The sequence below is a fragment of the Strix uralensis genome, chromosome 3 (genome assembly GCF_047716275.1).
Source record: "Strix uralensis isolate ZFMK-TIS-50842 chromosome 3, bStrUra1, whole genome shotgun sequence".
In the NCBI taxonomy this organism is placed as follows: domain Eukaryota; kingdom Metazoa; phylum Chordata; class Aves; order Strigiformes; family Strigidae; genus Strix; species Strix uralensis.
Window position 1 is genome coordinate 42,240,468 of NC_133974.1, and position 12,949 is coordinate 42,253,416.

The 12,949-nt window shown below is 43.5% G+C and overlaps 1 protein-coding gene across 5 annotated transcripts in view; it reads right to left on the reverse strand.

Annotated features, from left to right (window-relative positions):
* Positions 1 to 12,949, reverse strand: part of BACH2 (BTB domain and CNC homolog 2) — a 193,751-nt gene that overhangs the window by 86,627 nt on the left and 94,175 nt on the right. The window lies entirely within an intron of this gene.

Sequence of the window (12,949 nt, forward strand, 5' to 3'; positions counted from 1 at the left end):
AGCACCCAGACATATGAGTTCCCTGAGAAGAATTACAGAACAGATAAAGTAATGCTTCTGTGGTTATTCTATCAGATCATACCACATGTATGTGCATACTTATGCACACATACTAAGAAATTCTTTATTGTGAGGGTGGTGAGCCACTGGAACAGGTTGCCCAGAGAAGCTGTGGATGCCCCATCTCTGGAAGTGTTCCAGGCCAGGCTGGACGGGGCACTGAGCAACCTGGTCTAGTGGAAGGTGTCCTTGCCCATGGGGCAGGGCGGTTGGACTAGATGAGCTTTAAAGCTCAACACAAACCATTCTGTCGTTCTATGAAACTGCACATTACACCAGAAAGGTGTCCCAACAAAACTAGCGGAATGATCTAACAGACTTTAAATAACAATACTGGCTTTTGTCAAAGCTTCGCTTTGATTTTATCAAGGAATTTAAGTTAGGAACGTCAAATTTGTCCCTTTGTTTCCACTTTATTCTGGGGAGCTTCAGAGAACAAACACCATTGGCGTGGTTCAGTACCCCCGGTTAAGGCAGTGTGTGTCATACTCCTCCATCCATCCTAAAGCAAAGCTACCTGCCATGCTAGTCCGTGTCAAAAGAAAATTGGAGAGGGTGTAAAACGTTTGTGTGCCCATAGCAAACTCATCGTGCTGCCACTGCCGTGCAAGGGGCTTGGGGCTCAGTCCCTGGAGGGGAGGCACTCTGGGATGGGGATGGCTGCTGAGAGCAGAGCTGGGGCTGGGGGGCTGGAAGAAGGGCTGAACCCCCCAGCAGCCGAGCTCTGGCTTCCCCCCACAGCCCAGATCCCACCCAACAGCCAGTCCCCACTGACTCCAAAAGGGCTTCCCCCATCTATCAAGGAAGCAGTCCCACTTGGTTGGGAGGAGGGTGGGAAGGAAATACTTGTGGAAGGAGAAGTAATTAGTTTTAAGTTATAGGGATTTTCAAGTTGAAGCTTTCAAGTTGTCCGTGCCCAACGCTTTACTCTTTTCCTGGAAAAAATATTTGAATGCCTAACTACTATTTACTTGAATAAAACTGGCAAATGGGAGCGGAAAGGAAGACGATTTTCTTTTGAACAGAAGGGGACAGCAGTAGTACAAGCAGTGGCATGTATCTATCTTCCCAGGATCACTGCAAGGGCTGTGTCTGCAGAATTACCACAAACTAAAGTTAGAAAAAGGGAGAGGTGAGGGAAAGGAAAATAAAAACCAGAAGTTTAGGTTTTTTTAAAAACTACTATTATTTTTCTGAAACTTGCAAAATTAACTCTTCCGTAAAAACTTCTGGTTTCTCAAGAAATGTCTATTGACTCCATAAAAAAGTCAAAAAACAACCCAAAGCAGTGCAAATGAAAGCGGTTTGGTTGTTTTTTATAAGTATGCAGTTCCTGGTAAAAAAAGTTCAATACTTTCTGAGCACTGATGCTACAGCATTTTACTCCAAGCCTTGTAGAGAACTGGATCACTTATAAAAAGTAGGTTATTTCTTCTGGATGGCATCCCCCTAGATGATTTACCAACAGATGCTCAAAATACTGCTACCTTTAAGGATTATCTATACGGGTGCTTGAAAAGAATCATGAGGCTATGCTAAGAACACAATACTTGTGTCTCTTCAGTTTATATAATTTTCTCCAACTGAGCATAACATTCATTGGCAGACTGTAAGAGGACCAAATATTTATGATCACAAATATACATTATCTAGATTGCCTATAAAACTAAAAATAAAAACTCCAAATCTGTTCAGTCATAAATCACTGGTAGAACAAAAATAACTGTTGCTTACTCAATGGCCAAAGGAATAAAACCAGGGAAGGCTCTGTGTTTTCAAGGACAAGTTAGTTTTCTGAGCTAAAATTGCACTTGCCACAGCATATCAGAAGGAAAGGAGAATAAACAGAAGTGGGGAACAGGGAAACAAGAAAAAAGAGGGGGGAGGAAGACTTTCAGTGCCACACTTTTCTGAGGTGTGATTGATGGTCACTGCTGTAGAAAGCATGAGGTTGCATCCCAAACATTTCATACCCTTCTGCAAATGTCTCACTCTGTATCTCGCCCCATGTTCCCTAGATATTCTTGCCCTACGTGAGATGATCCAGCCAGCATCAGGTTTTACACATGATCTAAAACATGAAAGCAGGAATCTCTCTGCTCAGGGGTCAGCTTAGGGTAGAATGAAACCTAACCCTCCGCCTACGCTCAACACAAGGGTTTCTTCATGCTTTCCATTCGATACAAGAATTTTCTTTCTGAAACAGGTGAATTATTAAAAGCAAAACTGTCACTACAGCTGTAATCTTAGAAGGAATGCAGGAAAACTGAACTTATATAAAATGAAGAGCCAACGGTGCATCTAATTGAAGAGGAGTTTCAGCATTTTAACATGTTGACCGGCCAGGTTTACAGCATGGGAAGAGCTGGATCCTAGGCAGGGGAAGATGTACTCTCGACTCCAAAGCTTGCTCACATCAAGGTCTCAGCTCTCAGCACAGACCTGCATACCTGGGCAATCAGTTACAGGATCATGAGAGGCCACCAAATCATTGTTCCATGTCAACCTGAAGACCCAGCTCCTGAAGTCATGGCAGGTGCAAGGAAACCTTATCTTTATTTTAAAAAGAAGCATCTGCCTTCGCAGCTGCAGAGAAAGCTAGAAAAATAACAATACTTCAAACTGAACATTAAGTTTGCTTTTTTTAAACTTACATTGTTTAACAACCTGTTGTACATTTTTGAACCAGGTTACCTTTTTTTCCCCTTTCTGAGGGCTTCCAGTACTGCTTGGTGGCTCAAGTTAGCACTGAAGAATGCAAATGTAAAGGAAGATGCATCAGACACCACAACTGGCAGAAGGAAGCACGAAGCTAAAGAAGTATTTACTTCAAGAAAATACTTTCTAGCTTGGACTTCTGTTACACAGAGAGTGCATTTCAAAGAGCTTTGATGTTTAAGAGGAGGAAAACTATTAAGTTCTTCAGTTTGCAATGAACAAACCAAGAAACACAATTTGAGAAGAACATGATGAATGTACCTGGGTATTACTCCAGTTAGGATGAAAGATGTTTCAGACACAGAAAATCATGTAATCATGCTCAAGAAAACCTGAGAAGCTGAGTGGGCAATGAGGGAGGCGAGCAACAAATACATAGTGGGGTTAGCAAACACACTAATGTTCACAATGGGTGCGTAAAATTAGGACTAAGTAAAATGAACACACATGACAAGATGAGTTGGTGAACTCACAGACACGGACAGGAGAAAAAAATATTTAAGGAAGGCTGTGCACCAGCGAGCAGGGAGAAGTGAGCACAGATGTGCAAACAGAGCTGGTGTTTTCTGAAGCGATGCCTCACTTGGTGGAGTGCAATGCTTCTTACACAAACGTGTGCAGAAATTAGTCCCAATGAAGTCAAGGATCCCAGTCTGTTACGTGCAATATCATCACAGATTAGCAAATGTGTTTTCTTTACAATGTGTGTGTTTCTGAGTGAAGCTGAAGAATATTTCTCTCTGGTTGAAACAGCTTCATTGGAACATTTGTAGCTTGCAACTGCTTGAAGGATTGCCTGAGGCTGAGAAGGCATTTGCAGTGCTCCTGACATCTAGTGCAGGATCTCTCCCTGAAATCTGTAAATTAAACCCAAGATGATATCGATACTTATGTCAGAAAAAATGCATGGCCTGCTTCACTACCAGTGCATTTCATTTCCTCCTAATAACCTGCCTCGTTCTTCCAAAGAGAAGGAACATGCTTATCCATCACTTCTGCTTGCGCTCACGTGCACCGTTTTGGCCAGGGGCAGCCAAAACCAGGAGTTCAAAGGGCAGAGCAGCTTCTTCCCCGGTGCCCAGAGGTGGGATGCAGAAGACCACCACAACTGGGGAGGTGTGGACCAGAAGCAGGCGGGTACCCACCCAGGACCACAAGGACCGGCTCTGCGGTGCGTCCCTATCTGGGTGAGCTGTGTCAACCGTCAGCGGAGATGAGATTGAGCTGTTCACTCAGATAGTGGCAAAACCACGTGAGGAATCAGTCTGGCTAGAAACCACGACTGAAGTCATCAGGAGAAGCAGCAAGATAACTGCCGGTGACTAACTGAAGGGGAAGGCAGTTGCTGCTGCCCTGTGCTGGCCAGGGGAGTGCTCCAGGGTCTGCAAACTGGATTTTCCCCAGCTACACTTAACAACACCAACTGGGCTTAAACGGAAAACCCTCAGAGGAGCTGGGGGATGTGCGTGGGGGGAACTTTCCACTCCCTTTTGTCCTCTGGTTGCAGTTAACTGTGACACATCAACCAGGCTGGGCTAGGAAAGGCGGGAGACTGTAGTTCAAGAGCATCACCACAGGAACTTGTAAATCTTTTTATGTAAAATCTGAATGACTTTATCATTGGAATATACTTGACTTAAAATAAAGCCACCATCGAAAATATTTTATCTTGGTGGTATGACTCATGAAAGAATGGCTAAGTGTAAAACAAAAGTTAATATATGCTGTGAGAAAGACCCCCACACAACAACGTTATCAAATGACACACAAGATATTTATGCCCCATGCAGTAAAGCCAATACACAGCAAAAGTCACAGCCTAATACTTTGTGTCAGATCTGATGAAAATTCAGATATCTGGCTTATTTCTCCTTAAGGACTGGAGATTTTGGTTAACACACATGCAAACAGGAGAAAATAAGATGGTTCAGTGATGAGGATGAAATTGTTGTCCCTGAGCCTGGCACACTGGAAGACAATACCAGACTAGCCAGTGCTGGGTCTCTTGGGTAAGGACGCTTCCCAGGGCGGCACGAAGTGATGCAGCTCACCGGGTTTGTGCTCCGGGACTCCTGCCCCAATGCACGTGCACCACAAGAACACATGCCTGTCCTGCCGAAAGGATGTTCCTGCGTTAAACAATTATCAGTCAGACTTTTACTACCAGTTTCTTTTAAAAAATGCAAATCAAGACAACAGTTAAAATACAGAACGAAAGAATGGGCCACAGTCAACTACAAAAACTCCCCATAAGGTTCAGCATGTGGGAAACAGATAAGTAAATGCTGTGAAAGATGAACAATATTTAAGTATTAACACAAATGTTTTTTTTGGGAAGGTTTATCTGGCATCTCCACCGGTTTTCCTCCAAGCTCTAATACAAAAATAACTATGTCTAACTGCGACTGGGAGAGATGGCAGCAGCTCAACATTGCTCCCTTTTTTTCTCTGTACTCAGAAAAAAACCCTACCCTCTTACAACATCAGACAAACTAATTTTCAGGTGATTTCAGATCAGGGTGAAGTCAGCGATGTCAGTTCAGAAAGTTCAGTCAGAGGTCTCATTTTCATCAGCTTGTGAAATGAGGATATACATGAGCAACACGAGGGCAGGAGAAATGCAGCCTTTCTCTGAGCTGCACAGCTGGTCCCCCATGCTCTAGCAGGAAGGGAAGGAATTATCCTTTAGCTCATACAAATGCTGAATACAACAGTTGTGCATCAAACTATGAAGAGAGAGCCCATGCTGATGGATGTATGAGTCTAACATGAGCCTGCTCAAACTGTGGTGGGGCTGAGAGTGGGCCAACACTGCACCTCATGTGAAAGAGCTGCCTCTTAGCTTCTCTGTCTTCACCCTCACACCAAGCAGGGGAAAGTCAAAAGACTTGAAAATGTTTTGTGGGTTATATTCACTGGTTGTAACAAACAGAAAAAGAGAAAGGCAGAATCATGATGGGAAAGAGCTTCAAAAATACATTCTCTGTTGGGTGAACTCAAGTCTGTTTAACAAGAAAAGCCAGAGAGGCCACGCACAGTAATGCTGAGAAAAAGGAAATGGTACTTCATTTTAGCCAGAGTCATAAATCTTACCAGCGAGCCTCTAACGGCAAACGGCGAGCAGGGGAATTTTTATACACAGATAATTAGTTGTGAGCTGATATGGGGTTTACTGTGCTGTGCACTCCACATGTGCAGTGCCTTCTCAATCTGCAAAACACTGCGTGAGGCTCTGGCTGCTTTGCTGCCACTGGCTTCGCCAGGAGGTGTGTGGCTGAGACTCCCAGCAACCCTTATTAATAAAAGGTGTAGATGGATACTTCTGCTCCACAGAAATCCTTCTGAAGCTAAGCCAGAAAGAATTTTTCAACGGGGAAAATGATTATAAAACCACCCCCTCTGCTACAGGGGAGATGGACCAACAGGACACCTGGTCCCACCATTAGCACCCTCATGTTCTGGGGTACAGATACCACTCACAGATCCTGCAGAGCAGGCAGTTCAGTCAGGGAAAAGGTTGACCCACCGAAGCAGAGAAAGAAAATGTGGTCAAGGAAATTCATCAGCCAGAAGCAGCTGTGGAGCTACCTTGCAAGGACTCAAGTCAACCAGGCATTCCTACCACCTTGTGCTGGGAACAAGGCAGCCCATCTGCCAGCGCTCATTCCTTGACATCTTGCTCTGTTTCAGAGCACAGTCAGGGACTTCCACTAGTGACAGATGTGAGCAAAGACTCCACAGCATCTAATAGTCAGACCGCACTTCCAGTCAAAGATAAGCCGCTTTTCGATTTCTAGATGAGAGGGTATCCAGGGGACATGTGCCAGCAGCACACCAGGTGTGCTAGGTGCCGACGAGTGACCCCAGCACTTCTGATGCTGCCTTAGAAGGGACCAATTTGGTCTACAGGAGGAGATCTGGAAGCCTTCATCCCCAAAAGATGCCTGAGTTAGAGAACGGCCAGCAGGACAGTCTGGAGAGGACAGCAGCCTGCTGCTCCAAGACTGCCTGGGAGACACTTTGGTGAGCAAGAAGAGCTGTTTGCACTAGGAGCTCCAAGGCTACAGCTCCCGCAGGCTGCCTTGGTGCTCCTAACTACTTTCTGCCTATCTTTTTCATCCCCAACCCAGTACAAAAGGGCAGATACAGCACACTGCTTGAATGCGCTTCTCTGCTAGTCCTAAAGAACTAGAGGCAGGTTAAGGCTATGAGGCAGACCAGCTCTACCATCCCTGCAAGCTTTGCCTGCATGGGGTTAAGCAGCAGTTGTCTTGTCCGAGGCTCAGTTCTCTTGCTACCGTACGTTAAACAGAAAGACCAATCAGTATTTACTGCGCTAAACTACAATTATGGGGTTTTTTTTAATTGTTCAGCCTAATGGTATACAGCTGTCACAGAAATCTTTGCACACATCACTGGCTCTCTTTTAGCTGATTAACCAGATAAGGAACCATAGCCAAAAGACATGAAAGGATGGGTCCAAATTTCAAATTCTCAGCTGAGCAAAGAATTTCATTCAAAGGACTGTATGAAATGGAGGGAGTGGAGAAGGGAGTCGAGAAGGTTCACAACACAAAGGTTTTGTTTATTACTGATATAAACAGGTGAAACACCCTCTGTAGCTCGGTTTAAGAATCAATGCACACCAACCTCAAAGTGGTGTTGACGGGTATTGTTGCTGTCACACTGATCTGTGTGGATGCCAATATTTGTGTCGTTTTTTTCTGGACTGGAATTGAGGCAGCACCTACCAACAAATCTAACACTACACTGAAGAAACAGAGCTCGAAGACCACAGACCCTTCACCCAAACTGCTGCTGTTCAGCGTGTTTCTTAGGAGAGCATAGCTGGGGTTTTTTTAAATTCAAGACAGCTCCATGTATTTGCTTTTATTTCTGGCATAATGTTTACTATTCCAATCAGAACGCTCTGCAATCTCATCTAAATGTTTTATTATTAATTGCTGCACCCCGCACCCCACCCTTAATAATTATCCTCGGGTGAGGTAAACATTTCAACATAACTTACTTTAGTTAAAGCCATGAATATGCATTATTTATTTATTTAGGTAAACAGTAATTAAGAAAAATCACCCAGACCGTCTTCTCTTTGAAACGAGCACTACTTCACCAACCTTGCCATGGGAGTTGCAAGTCCCTTAAACATATATATTACTTTGTCCTCCTCCACCATGATTTACATTTGTGGGCCTCAGACCACATAACAGCTGCCAGGAGAGCAGTCCTTATGTTGTCCAAGGCCATGCAATAAGTCAAGCATCCAGACTCACTCTCAAGGATGAGCAGCAGGTACCCAGATGCCAGTAGAGAAGTAAGTAGCAACATCTTGCCTGCAGGATGAGGACCAGAACACTGCTATCTATCACCCAATATGATGATTTTTACTTTTTTTTTCCACCAAGACCACATCTACTAACATCAAAACACTCATGACTCCCCTCTGCTCTCTCTCCATGGACAGAGCGCTATGTCCTTAGAAGTCAACGGGCTGTCACCACCGCAGCCTCTCCATGCTAAGGTGGGGAGCACCCAGCCCCAAACCAATGAGTGCTGCCAGAGCAGTCAGATAGCCCCGTGTGCCATTGTTGCATTTAAGGTGATGAATTAATTTGGTAAGAGATGAATTCCCTTGCGTTCTAGCCAGTCCTCAGAGATTAGAGGGGCTAGAGGCAGCTGGACTTATCTCTTAATAAGTATGCCAATTATTGCCGTGACTATCGGCCTGACACCAGAGGCATGAACAGCACATGTGCTGTAGGTCCGACGGCATTCAAGAGAACCAGTCAGGTTCACAAACAGTATGGTTTATTCTTATGCAACATCTACAGATTCTTTGAGATTGCCTACGATAAATGCACAAACTGCAGGTTGGCTATATAGCACTACAGACAAAAACAATTGCAATCACACACTTAATTCCTGGGCAATCACTTGGTGTAGCCAAGGGCACAAATCTTACCAAAAGGCATCCCTTCTGGGGGGGGTGAGAAGCACAAACCCGTCAACCCGTCCCTCCAGTCTGGTACTGGATTCTCATCCCTCCAAGTTAGATACAAGCTTGGGGTAGTATTTATCTAAGCATGTATGTGTGAGTGGGTGGGACTGTGGTCAAGGCATTGTTTCTTGAGTAATGACACAGCACATTCCTTGGTGCAATGTGCGCGCAGTTGTTGTGGGAAAAGAGGAAGAACGGGAGATAATGTCTGCAGAGTTGTACAAAACATTCCTTGGGAAAAGCGGAAAAGCAGGAGATAAGTCTGTATAGTTGTGTCAAATATTCCTTGAGAAAAGTGGAAGAACGGGACCGCGCGGCCTCCACCTTGCTTTGCATTCCTCCTTGGTGCCATGGCAACACAAATCACCGGATCTTCACTTCGTCCTGTGTTTGTTCTGGGCAACATGTGTTAAGGAAATGTGTATTTTAGCGTTTTTTCACTGTTTTGCGTCTCCCACACTTCCAACACCCCTATATACATACATATGTAACCTGTGCATTGGGTAATAAGCAGCTGAGTGACTCCACTCAATTACCTTGGATTTCTTCCTCAGTATTACATGACCTCAAATATTGCAACATCCCATCCTGCCTAATACTTCTACCAAGTTCTACCACACACGGTGACAGAATCAGGCAGCACCACAGGCAATGAAGCCACTTATAGGGAACTGATTTTTTGAAACCAAAACATTAAGACACGTCAGACAGTCCTGACACGGTTAATCATCCACCCTAAGGATCGCACCAGCGCTACAAGAGAGGAATCAAAATGTCTCCCAAAGACAAAAGGGATTTTCGCAGATCTAAAATTGTTAAGTGAATAGATAAAACTGCGGTCTGGGCTTTGTTTCAGTTTTCAGAGCTAATTTCCGGCCACCGTTGAGAGAAATGCTTTGCATTTCCATTTCTGACTCACTCATTTTAACAAGTGTGCTCGCTGGAATTACTAAGCATGGGATCTGATCAAAACATTTTGCTTTCTGAATCAAAGTGCTTCTCAATTTTATTGATGCGAACTTATCTATAAATCTAACATGGTGACTGACAACACTGGTGGTATGCGGGTATGGTCCGGGTGTGCGACGTGATGGGTCAGAGGATCCCTATCCCACTGGGCATCCCACCAAGGAACAGGGATGCCTCTCAAATTCCACACAGCTGTTCAGAGGATGCTGACGTCGGTCTCTTGCATCCCAATCGCAAAATGATGCACGCTCCCAGAGACCCATTTAAACTTCAGGTATGAATGAAAAGCATTCCTGAAAAGAATCTATTATGAAACCGAAAATCGGAGACCGCCGCAGCGCTGTGCCTAAGTTGAGTCATCAGTTCCCTTTACAGCCTAATAATTGACACTGCCTTGATCAGAATGACTGATCCGAATGTCGCTTTGTGTTTGTATGCTTTTTGTTGGTTATTTATTTATTTAAAAAAATAGATTTCATATGTAAACAAGCTGCCTGTTATCTCGCAGGAGTGTTTGTGTTTGCCAGATCACGGGAAACATCTGTCAAAACCAGATTTTGCTCTCCTTAGTCAACTCAGTACAGTCTGAATCAGACTATACTACAAAGAAACCAAAATCAGGTCTTGTTACGGAAAAAATACTCTGCCAACTCTCAGTGGAAGCACTGATTTTATTGCATTTTCTTGGAATTAAATGCTGCAAAGATTATTAGAAGAGTTCCCTCCTTCCCCTGTGGGATCTCTCCCCAGAGGAAATCCTGGGAATTTAAGAGCTGCTTTTCTCACCTCTTCCTGTGCTTTTCCAAAATGAAGTATCTTCTATCAAGAGAGAGATAGGAGAAGAAACAAGGTTGAGTGAAACTTCAGAGCACGGTCATTTCCCACCTTTCGACACCAGTACGGATAACAGAGTGATTTCCCCTCCTGACGCTTTCAACAAACAAACACTCCCACACGTCTGCATCCCTCAGGTCACACCTCCCCAGAACAATTCATTAATTATTTTCACATCTTCTAAACAGAAAGATCAAGTGAGGCTGCAACTGCCTCTAGTGGTGTTTTCTGAAGAAAAGGTGACGCAAAACAGGGTGGTTGCTACTACCAGGATAAGGGTGATGCTAGAGAGCCGTACTGTGGGCCTTCTGCCAGGGAATCTGCCCTGAAATAGCAAAATCATTAGGGGAAAAAAAAAACCAAACCCAGAAACCAAAGAAAGAAAAAGGTGTGAGACTTTATCAGAAAGAGGATTAAGCTACTACATTAGCATAAAAATGGAGAGGAGACAACTGGGGCAGGAGCACCAGGCTCAGTGTGGGTACCACTCTGGTATCAGGGCTGGGACTGAACAGAAAGCCCTGCTAAATGGACCAGTAATTTATAGATTAAGGGGACAGTATCTGAAACATTTAACAGTGGATACACGGTCTTATTAGAATTATGTCCCTGGATGGGTGAGAAATTAAGGGCCATGTCTATATTAGCCTTTGACTGTAGACTGAAACCACCAGTACTGTGGAGCTGACATGATGTCCGATTTTTGTGTTTTGCCTGGCAGTAGGTCCAGCCTGGTGCCGCAGACTGAGCAACCACCAGCAGTTGGGAGTACATCAGCAGCGCTGCCGGAGGCACAACTCCCAGCTTATATCAGTAACACATGGATTACTCAGCATACTATTATTTCTTAAGAACAAGGCATGGAGATAGGAGGAGAACCTCAATATACTTTGGAGAAGGAGAAGGACCCATCTGAACACTGAGTACTGAGAGTAATAAAGACAGTGGTAGATTTTAAAACAAGAAGACAGACAAAATCCAAAGCTGTGGAGGAGAAGAAATGATGAAACAAATGGCATAAAAAGGGAAAAGAAAATTATTTACTGGCTAAAGATGACATTAGATTTTATCTCCCTAACTATGGTAGATAGTTGGACATGAAACTATTAATTAGAAATTATCTGCAAAACTATTAATTAGAAATTATCTGCAAAATACTGTACTCTGTCTCCTCTGAATGGGGCAGAAGTGGATTTAAATGGAAGTCTTGCTTTTCAATGACAAAAAAATCTTCACACAAACAATTTACACAGCTCTTTTGAAATAAGAAATCACTGCAAAACTACACTTCGGAAACGAACCTATGACAATGCTAAACAAGATGTAATCTCAACTGTGATTTAGAAATAATGTCCAGAAGCATATAGCTTTAGCTCTGTTCAGCACACAATCCAATGAGTATCATCAACCTTGCAACTTTTTTTGGGAAGCTCATATTTTTGTGAACAACACTTTTACCTGCTTCAGCTATTTCAGAGAGAAATGGACAGCCACACTCCCAAAATATGAGGAGACACACTATTTTGGCCAGATTTGAGAAGAGACTGCACTTAGGTAGCACTGGTTTTATCTGCCTGATCTAGGATAACACATGCTTTCAACCGCGACTCTATAAAGTCTTTGAAGTTTTATTACAAGGGTGGCAATATGAAGACAGAGGAAGCAGAGAAAAATTGAATGGGAATTAAAAGCACTTTGCATTCTCAAGCTAGCAAGTGAAAGAATCATATTGGGCTTCATGAGAGCATTGCCAATACCAACAAATCATTTGCTGTCTGCTGCTGCCTTTGTACATGACACCAGGTCATGTACAAACATACATACATGAGTATTTTGATGCAAGCTAATGGGCAAAATTTGAAGTGCCACTTGTATTTGCTTTTTAGTTAATTTTGCACCAACTCTTGAATGTCACAGTGAAACAAATAAAGGTACGGAAAACGAAAGTAAAACAGGGTTCATCACCTCATAATTAAAGTTAACTAAACGAGCAAAGATTGTATTTTAATTGTCTGTCTAGCTCTCCCTAACAGCTCAACTCAAACAGAAAGCTTAGGCACTACACAAATTTCTTCTTCAGCTTCATGCCACCTGAAAACAGCTGTTTAATATCAGTACTGTCACCATCCCAGTTAACTATCACCCAAAGTGGTAGTAAGAACCAGCACACATGAGGCCAGAATCAAAACCAACTCCATAACCAGAAAAAAGAATTATTTTCTTAGCAAGCTCCCTTCTCTGCTCTTAAACTGTGGCTATGCCAGCTTCAGGGATGTCTGGCATGATCCACAGTCACCACTTGTTCCTGTAAGAAAAATGTTCTCTGCACCCAGTAAATACAGCTTAACTTTG